Source organism: Ascaphus truei, chromosome 4, assembly GCF_040206685.1.
Source record: "Ascaphus truei isolate aAscTru1 chromosome 4, aAscTru1.hap1, whole genome shotgun sequence".
In the NCBI taxonomy this organism is placed as follows: domain Eukaryota; kingdom Metazoa; phylum Chordata; class Amphibia; order Anura; family Ascaphidae; genus Ascaphus; species Ascaphus truei.
This window is the reverse complement of record NC_134486.1, coordinates 71,868,671-71,877,350: the sequence shown is the minus strand read 5'-3', so window position 1 is coordinate 71,877,350 and position 8,680 is coordinate 71,868,671. Positions and strand designations below refer to the sequence as shown.

At 43.0% G+C, this 8,680-nt stretch overlaps 1 protein-coding gene across 4 annotated transcripts in view; it reads left to right on the top strand.

The window, feature by feature from the left end:
* The window catches only part of PAK5 (p21 (RAC1) activated kinase 5), a 199,234-nt gene that overhangs the window by 73,856 nt on the left and 116,698 nt on the right, over positions 1-8,680 (top strand). Inside the window, exon 1 of one of the 4 annotated variants that reach the window (XM_075596030.1) lies at positions 8,015-8,142. The exons of the other annotated variants lie outside the window; for them this stretch is intronic. The gene's annotated coding sequence lies outside the window, so the exon portion shown is untranslated. Of the gene's footprint in view, positions 1-8,014; positions 8,143-8,680 lie in introns of those variants that run through there. 4 annotated transcript variants of the gene reach the window in all.

The following is an 8,680-nucleotide window of genomic DNA, read 5'->3' as shown; positions in this document are numbered from 1 at the left end:
GCATATCAGAGAGCCACCTCTCTCTGATGGGAGCACTGTAATAGACCCTATTCTGAACTATATTTCATCCAATTTAAGGTTAGAGGTTCATATCCTTAAAGTGCCAGGGAAGCGGCGAAGGCCTCTATAAACCTCACTTACCTTGGCTCCGGCGGTTTCTTAGACGCGTTGCCATGACAACATGACGTTATGGCGCCGGAGCCGAGGTAAGAGGGAGGGGGGGGGGGCACGGAGACAGGGGAACTGCCGGCAGGGGGCGCAGGGAAAAAAGTTTGCGCTCCCCTGGTATAAATGATTGAATTACATTTAATATTAAAATAGTAATTAACCAATGTATAGTTTAAATGTAATTTGTAGTGAAGTAGAGTGATTGATTCAGTCTGTCTCTTACTGCGCATCTCTTACGCTGCGTCCATAGGACAAGCAGCGCTGAGCCGTGCGGACACTCCGTGCTGAGCCCCGGCGTCCTCAATGAGGATGTCTTGAGAGGGGGCTCACGCGAGCGTCTGCAGGCGTGCTGAGGAGTTGGATTTTTCAGCCGACAGCCAAGCTGTTTTTCAGCGCACTGTCGGCTGAAAACATCCAATCATCGCAAAGCAGCGTCAATGTCATGGCGCCGTGACGTTGACGTCAGTGCATCGCGGGCGATTGGCCCAGCGACGACACTGCCCCGCCTCCCGATCGCGCCCGCTGGCTCGCCTGCATGTGCATGAAATCGCACAGGCTTCAGAAGGCGAGCCTCAGCGCGGTTCAGCACTGCTCCCCCCTCTATGGACGCAGCCTTTACAGACAGGTAGAACCCGGTAGGATTCACACAGCAGGGACCCCCGCTGTGTTAATCCGCTGGGCCATTAGTCTGCTGCAGTTCACCTCACGAGGTACTGACGGCATCTTGCGGTTTTTACACCGAGATGTGATTGAATCTTGGTGGCTGCATCTGGATCTATTCTGTTCAGTTCATTATCTGTTTCTTGTCTCCCCCCACTTCTTCCTAGTTTAAAATCTCCTCCAATCTTTTTTTATTGATTATTGGTTTAAAGCAATGCCTAAACATGAAATAAAGTGTTTGTGATTCCCCTCCAAAATGGAAAAAAGTCAGAAACTAAAATAATACTTGCATTAACTATACTGTAGTAAAAATATTTTAGGAGACAACTCCTCTGACCTTCTTTCTCCCTTTACTGACTAGTACAGGAGCAGCTCCTGCTGTAGAACAGTATCCGGTGGTTTCTGATTGTGATTTAGGGAGAGCAATTGCAATATTATATCTTGCAGGAGAAAGGTTCTAAAAGACTTCTTTAATTAGACTTAATCTGTGCAGTTTCAGAGTTGAAGTGCATTGTCATTAAACACCTTTTTGAAAGTAGCAATGCGGTAGGAAGTAGCATTGGACTTCTTTTCAACAAACTGCTAATTGTTTAAGCAAAAAAGAAGTCGCTCAGTGGTAATGTCACTTGCCTTTGAAGCAGGTAAAAAAGGCTATTTTTTTTACATGCACCTGCGTCAGCGCAGACCACTTCCTTGATACATAGAACCCTTAACCATGTTAGATTAATGTATTGTTTTTAGGTATTGTTTTAATTATTGTTATTTAAACTTTTCCCCTTTTTCCAATCTGTGTACTTGAATATATTCATCAAAATCTGTAACAAAAGACTTCCCCAGTCCATTATCTTTTGCAGCTCTTCAGATTCCTATTCACAGCACAAACTCGACATGCCCATTATATGTGTACTCTGAAACCTCGCTAGAATAGTACAATATCACGAACAAAAGGGGTTCCTTTTGGATTTCCAGCCGGCAGCTGATCTCCCTTTGTGCGTGCACAAACCTCTAGCTGAAGTGTGCAATTTTGTTTCTAGCGATACCAGTTGCTTGGTCATTTAGGAGTTGTTTCCCTTTTTTTGACAGGTCCTTAGTGTTTCTTGTTTAGCATATGTTGTTGTATCATCTGTAGACCTATGTTAAATATATCCAGCTCTATCTGAGAGATGTATGCCATCGCTACTGCACTAAACCTATTCCTGGGTGCTTTATTATCCGCAGATTGACATATCTGCTCAGGGCTCTGGTTCGGGTTTGTTTGTTTTTCTACCATGCATTGTTATCACCTTTCTAGCTCTTTGCATATATTATTTTTGATTACATCATTTCAACCTTTAACCAAAATGCAAATTACTTTATCTTGTATGACAGCAAGTGGGGTGTGAGAACAAGAGTTCCTCCCTAAATCCCTAACAGAAGCCTTTGTGCATGTAAACTTACATTTTAAAAAGGGTAATCATTCCTGATTACACTGATTTGAATTTGCTTCTTTTGATTGATGTAGACTTTCTCTGTCCCTATGGCAGTGAATTTTTCATGTTGGGATGATGCAAATTTGTGCTCTTGCAGTAATCTGGTCAATTGACTTTGCTTAACCTTTGTACCTTATACATATGTTCAGTCTTAGTTAAACCATAAGCAATCAGGAGTCCATGATAATATATTTCATTGGCTAGTTAGGGTGGTGATGCAGCATATTTATCTTTTATTTATAGGCAAACTAGAATAGTTCACTAATGTGTCAAGTGTACCAGCTGGTTCTATGAGCCAGTTCATGCAGCATGCATATAAGAAATCTTCTAAAAATGTGTGAATACAGTAGGTCTAATCGTGTTTCTCTTACTATACACATCAACACTGTGTATATACACAATCAATGCTGAGGACTCCCACAGAAAAATGTAAAAGATTAGTCGTATATCTGTCATCGCAACCCATAGTTGACTGGAGTTTGCATAGTATAGAGAGATGCTTCTTTTTGAACCCAGGCCTCTAAACAGTATATAAGTCAGTGGGCCTCATTCAGAAAGCCTCGATAAGGCCCTTATCGAGCAATTATCGACCAAAATGGCTACTCGTATTCAGAAAGCCCCGATAAGTGCTCGATAACGGCCTGTATCGACGCAAAATTTTATGATCCAAAGAAAATCGCCAATTGAGCAGCGGTCAGCCGCTTATCGACCATTTTCGGAAGGATCATAAACTCGCGCGATTCAGATACCCGCGAGTCGGCTGTCGAGGCCTATCGCAGCCCTAAAAGGCGTTCTTCTCCCCAAATCCAATACACTACAACATTTGGGTAGAGTGGTGGGGAGATGCCTCGATGAGCTGCGATGTGTCGGGACTTAGAAAAAATCAGGCCCTTTTCCTGCCTCGGATTGATGCCAGGGGTCTCCGGAGCTGATAGCCATTAATAGCAGCTCCGGACCCCCCCGGCATGCATCCGATGCAGGAAAAATGCATTTACAGCAACTTCATTACCTTAGCGTCTAACCGCTAAGACAATGAAGGGGTTAAACACACATGCCAGGCTTACTGTGGCTAGCGAGGATGGGTGAAGGGGGAATTTGGCCATTAGTGGCTGTTTAGGCCTTGCGGGGGGTTGCGGGGGACTTAACCCCTTCATTACCTTAGCGGTTAATACCGCTAAGATAATAAAGGGGTTAACCCAACCGCTACCCACCCGCAAGGTCTAGACACCCATCCTTAGGGCTAATACCCCCTTCACCCATCCGTGAAGCCTAAGCACCCACCCCGGACTGACTATACCCACCCTGTACCCATTGAGTAGTATAGTGGTACATCATACCCATATAATATTAATATGGGCATGATAAGCCACTATAGCACTCAATGGGCACCCTAATTACAATACATTAATAAACAAGACACACAATAATAAAACATAACTAAACTCCAAAAAAACACATTTCACTAAATTAAAACAGTAGCCAGCTAACCCAATCAATACAAGCAATAACAACATCAACAATGAATTAATTAAACCATTAACCAATCAAACCAATTAATTCCTAAACCAACTCAAAATGAATAGTAACACTAACCAATCAAAACAATTAATTACTACAACATTAATGAATGTAAACATTTGTAGCCATGTGTAAAATTGGTGTACATATCTCTTTCATGCTGGCAGTAATCCTGGTAACAATCATGGAGGTTTGCCCTCAAACCCTGGTGTGGTGTCATATGTCCCAAAGGAAGTGACAACATGCTGTGTGTCCACGATTAGTGACACAGAGGGTGTCTGTTTCCTGGAGGGGATATAAGACACAGCACTGCCTAAAGTTATCAGTTCAATCTGTTGGTGTTTTGACTCTGTTCAGGAGAGTCATGTGGAGGTCTGCAACAGAGGCTGATGCAATAGCTGTGAGTCTGGGCAGCTCAAGAGAGACAAGCTGGTGAATCTCCCTGAGGGGAGAGGTGGAAAGCAACTCCATTTAGAGGAGAAGGAACCTTCCTAATGAAGTGCAGCAGAGAAATGAACGGCTAAGCTGTTTGCTGCAAGGGGCAGTCTGCCTATACCATCAATAAAGATGCCCTTGTTCACAAGAACCCCAATGTGTGAGTGTGAAGTTACTCCACAGCGGAAGGCACCACCAAGAAGGAGTTCCTCATCAGAACCATCTCTTTGCGGACGCAGAGATCCTGATGAGGTGGAGGCGCTGCACTGTATGTAGGTAGGACTCTAGCACACTACCTCAGCTGCCTGTCTGGGTTGGCAATCCCCACACAACATCATGCGGGAGACTCAGGAGTCCTGTTGCCAACAGGTGCACCACCAGACACGACCATGTAATGGGGAATGGTTAGACCACAGGGGCCAATGTGAGATTGGAGGGGTCAGCCTTAGCCAGAAAATCCGTTGCACATTAAAATACAAAGAAAGAAATTGTAACAATATCTGAAATAACCATAAAATGCATTAGCTAACATAATACAACATTAACTACAAACGAACACAAATCGCAAACCTTTTATTAGCATAAAGCATGAAAAAACAAAAAATCACATCCACGTAATAAACTGAAATGAAAAAAAGCAACAGCAATACCAAGCGAGAAATGCCCCCCAAATATTGTCATAATAATGTATTAATCTGTACCCTAAAGTGGTACAGATTAATATATTATCAGTCAATGTGCCTCACCCAAAAAATCAAAAACACATCCAATGAATAAACCTGTAAAAAGAGACATTTACAAACATTCAATATATTACTTACCATTAGAAGCGGTGGCCCTCCGACTCCCGGGGTAACAGGAAGCTGACGTACCTTGAAGCCCTCCAACAGCATCCGATGCCATCCGCCATGAAGATCCTGATCAGGTACCCAAATCTTCTTTTTTCTTTCTTTAATCACCTTCTTCTATCTTCATCTGTAACCATTTCTTGATCTTCGTAATCTTCTATCTTCTTGTTGTAATCCAAAAAGCCCCAAGGTAGATCCCAACCGATGTTGTCTCGTCGTCTTCTTGGGCTCAAATGAGGCGTCACAGCCTTAAATAGGGCTTGTGACGTCACATTTAGCCTCCAAATGGTTAAAACCATGTTCCGACTTTTTTTTTTTTTTTTACATGACGTCACTTAAAGGGAATGATGCCAGCCAATCAGAATGGCTGTGTTTCATTTGCCTTTAAGATGACGTCACGAAGTCGGCGTCACATGGTATTTCAGCCAATCAGATCGTGGGAACCAATTCCACACTCTGGCTGAAATACCTTGTGACACCGGCCATCTTGGATTTAGTGACGTCACCTTAAAGGCAAATTAAGCACAACCATTCTGATTGGCTGGCATCATTCCCTTTAACATGACGTTACTAAATCCAAGATGGCCGCTGTGTCACAAGGTATTTCAGCCAATCAGTGTGGAATTGGTTCCCACGATAGTAGATAAGTAGATATCTGCGCCATTAGGACTGATTAAATTATTCTAGTTAATTGCCTAATTGATACATGAAGGTATATAGAGGATCCATTTACCACAGCATATACACTCCTGACGAAGCCGGATACAGTCTATCCAGACTGGGCGAAACGCGTAGAGTGGTATCTTTTTGATCCTGAAGGCGATCCGTAGTTCACCAGCCGAGCAGCCGTGACGTCACACGCTTTGACGGGCGCACTGAGACAAGCTCCGACAGCAGACTGCAAGCGAGGGAGGCTTGGAGGATCCAGGGGAGGCGGTGAGCAGTTCAGTGACCCTTCGCTTTTCACAAATTATGTGACAAATGCTTGTTTTAATCTTGCACATTGTAAGTGCGAACTTTTATACCTTTTTACATAAAGATTCTGTTTATCAGCCTGATCGCGCTATGTAGTGTTCTCTCATCTCTCCTATATATACCAACATACCACTGAGTGTGCCTTTGAGGGAGATCCTGACTACATTCATTCCACACAGGTAGCAGCCCAAACTGCACTTTCTTTCATCTAAATCTTGTGAGTAGGCTGAACATACGAGCCAAGACTACAGCATATGCCAGATCACATTGCCCATACATCTGCACTTAAATTGTGTATTTTCTCTTTCTCCTTATTCCCTATATGCTCCCCCAGTATATTTTATATACAGGATGAAGGAGTGGCAATTACACTGAGTTTGAATGGAGCCCGGTTCAAATCCCAGTGTCAGCTCCTTGTGACTTTGGGCAAATCACTTTATCTCCCTGTACGTCACGCACCAAAAACACATAGTCCGTAAAAATCTTATGTACAGTGCTGCGTGCCGTGCCCTATATTGTAATTGTGAAGTGCTTTACGTCCCATTGGGAGAAAAGTGCTACATGAAAAAGTTGTTGTTATTATTGTTACTTAACTTTCTGACGAGTTGCAGAGAACCTGGAATCCGCTCTGCTCCTGTGTTCAAACGTTCTTTCACACAGCTGCTGTATCTGTTTGCAAAAACTCCAACCTGGTGTGCTCAAGATGAAAAACAAAACAGTAAAATATACTGGGGGAGCATATAGGGAATAAGGAGAAAGAGAAAATACACTATTTAAGTGCAGATGTATGGGCAATGTGATCTATATATATATATATATATATATATATATATATATATATATATATATATATATATATATATATACATATATATATATATATATATATATATATATAACGCCTGAGTGCGATCGCGATTGCGCTATGTAGTGTTCTCCTGTGGCATCTCGCGGGATCTCCCGTAGGAGCGTCCTTCTCTGAGGCAGGATCTCTCTGTGAACTCTGCACACTGGGCTATAATGGACTCTGAACTCAGCTCAGAATACATACATACAGATACCACCGGTATATATATATATATATTGTGACAAACGGCTTACTCTGAGGCTCCGCCGTCTGTCCGGGACTGTTAGAACACGGTCTTTTAGGGTAGGTTAAATGACGAGGCGTAACGTGCTGTTCCTTTAAACAGGCTATTGCCTGGTTTATTCAGTCCCAGGCAGTGAGACTGCCACACGGAATTCAAAATAATACATAAGCAAACAAAAACCCTGCTCGTCTGAGCAATAGCTTAACTAAGGTTTTCCCTGACTGGGATTGGACTGGCTTATCCAGTTCCAACAACAAAAATAAGGAACTTTGCAGTTTTAGACAAAAGGAACAGAGTGATTTAACCTGTTTGGTGAGAGGCGTTTCCCCTCTCTGCTTCCAGCAGCCTTCCTGCCTCCAGGCTCTTGGGGAGGGGAGAGGAACCAGGAAATCAGCCTTAAATACCTGATTTCTAACTAGCAGGACAGGTGACAGAAATCAGGCAGCAGACAAACTCTGGTCTGGATCCCTCACCCCTCAGTTCCAGCACTTGCCAAACTGTGGGATGGAGTGCATGCATTCTGAGGCTGCATTTTACAGCCTAAACAGGATAGAAACTGTTCAGTATCCTGGGAGCCCAATATATGGAATTTATCAACATACCCTGGTTTCTGTCACAATACATATAACGTTGCGTTTGGCTAAGATGAGCATGCGCAGTGGTATAAACAGTCAGGGCAGTAATTACTCAGTTGTCGCAGGCGCGCCTGTATCTGATATCGTGCGTGACGTGAGCTGGCTAGGACTGGGGTTGACGGACACTTGGAGCATGCGCAGTGATGAGCGCGAGGTGAGCCTGGATATTACGGGCGGGACGCATGCGCACCGCATCCTGGTGGTGCGTCTTGATCATTGCAGGCATCCGTACATCATCAAATAATATGCAAATTTACAAGATGGCGGTGCGTTCCAGCATGGGGCTGCGGTCCACAGAGAACACATCAGCACGGTTTTCGCGGGTTCCTGGGTCCCCACACGGGTGAGTGTGATTGTTTATTGATTTATGTGGGTTTATAAGGTGGTTCACTGGCACTCATTCACTGCACGTCCCTGAGGAAGGTCACACTTAGATGACCGAAACGTTGGATGCAGTGCCATGTATTTCTTCTGAATACAGTGTTTCTGGATTTCCCTGGCTGTGTGCTGTCTCGTTTTTCCGGACCAACATCTGGTAAAATTTAACTGTATATATATGTATATATATGTATATATATATATGTATATATATATATATATATATATATATATATATATATATATATATATACATACATATATATATATATATATATATATACATGTAGAGGTATCAGTACCGTGTTAGCCGAGCTTCAATAATCAAAAAATAAATAGATGATACCGTTCTGTGGCTAACGAAATGCTTTTATTTGTGCGAGCTTTCGAGATACACTGATCTCTTCTTCCGGCGATGTTACAATGAATGAAGCAAGGGTGACTGTATATATATATCAGCTGGGACAAAATAGCCCTATCACACTAACTGACATGCAGTCATG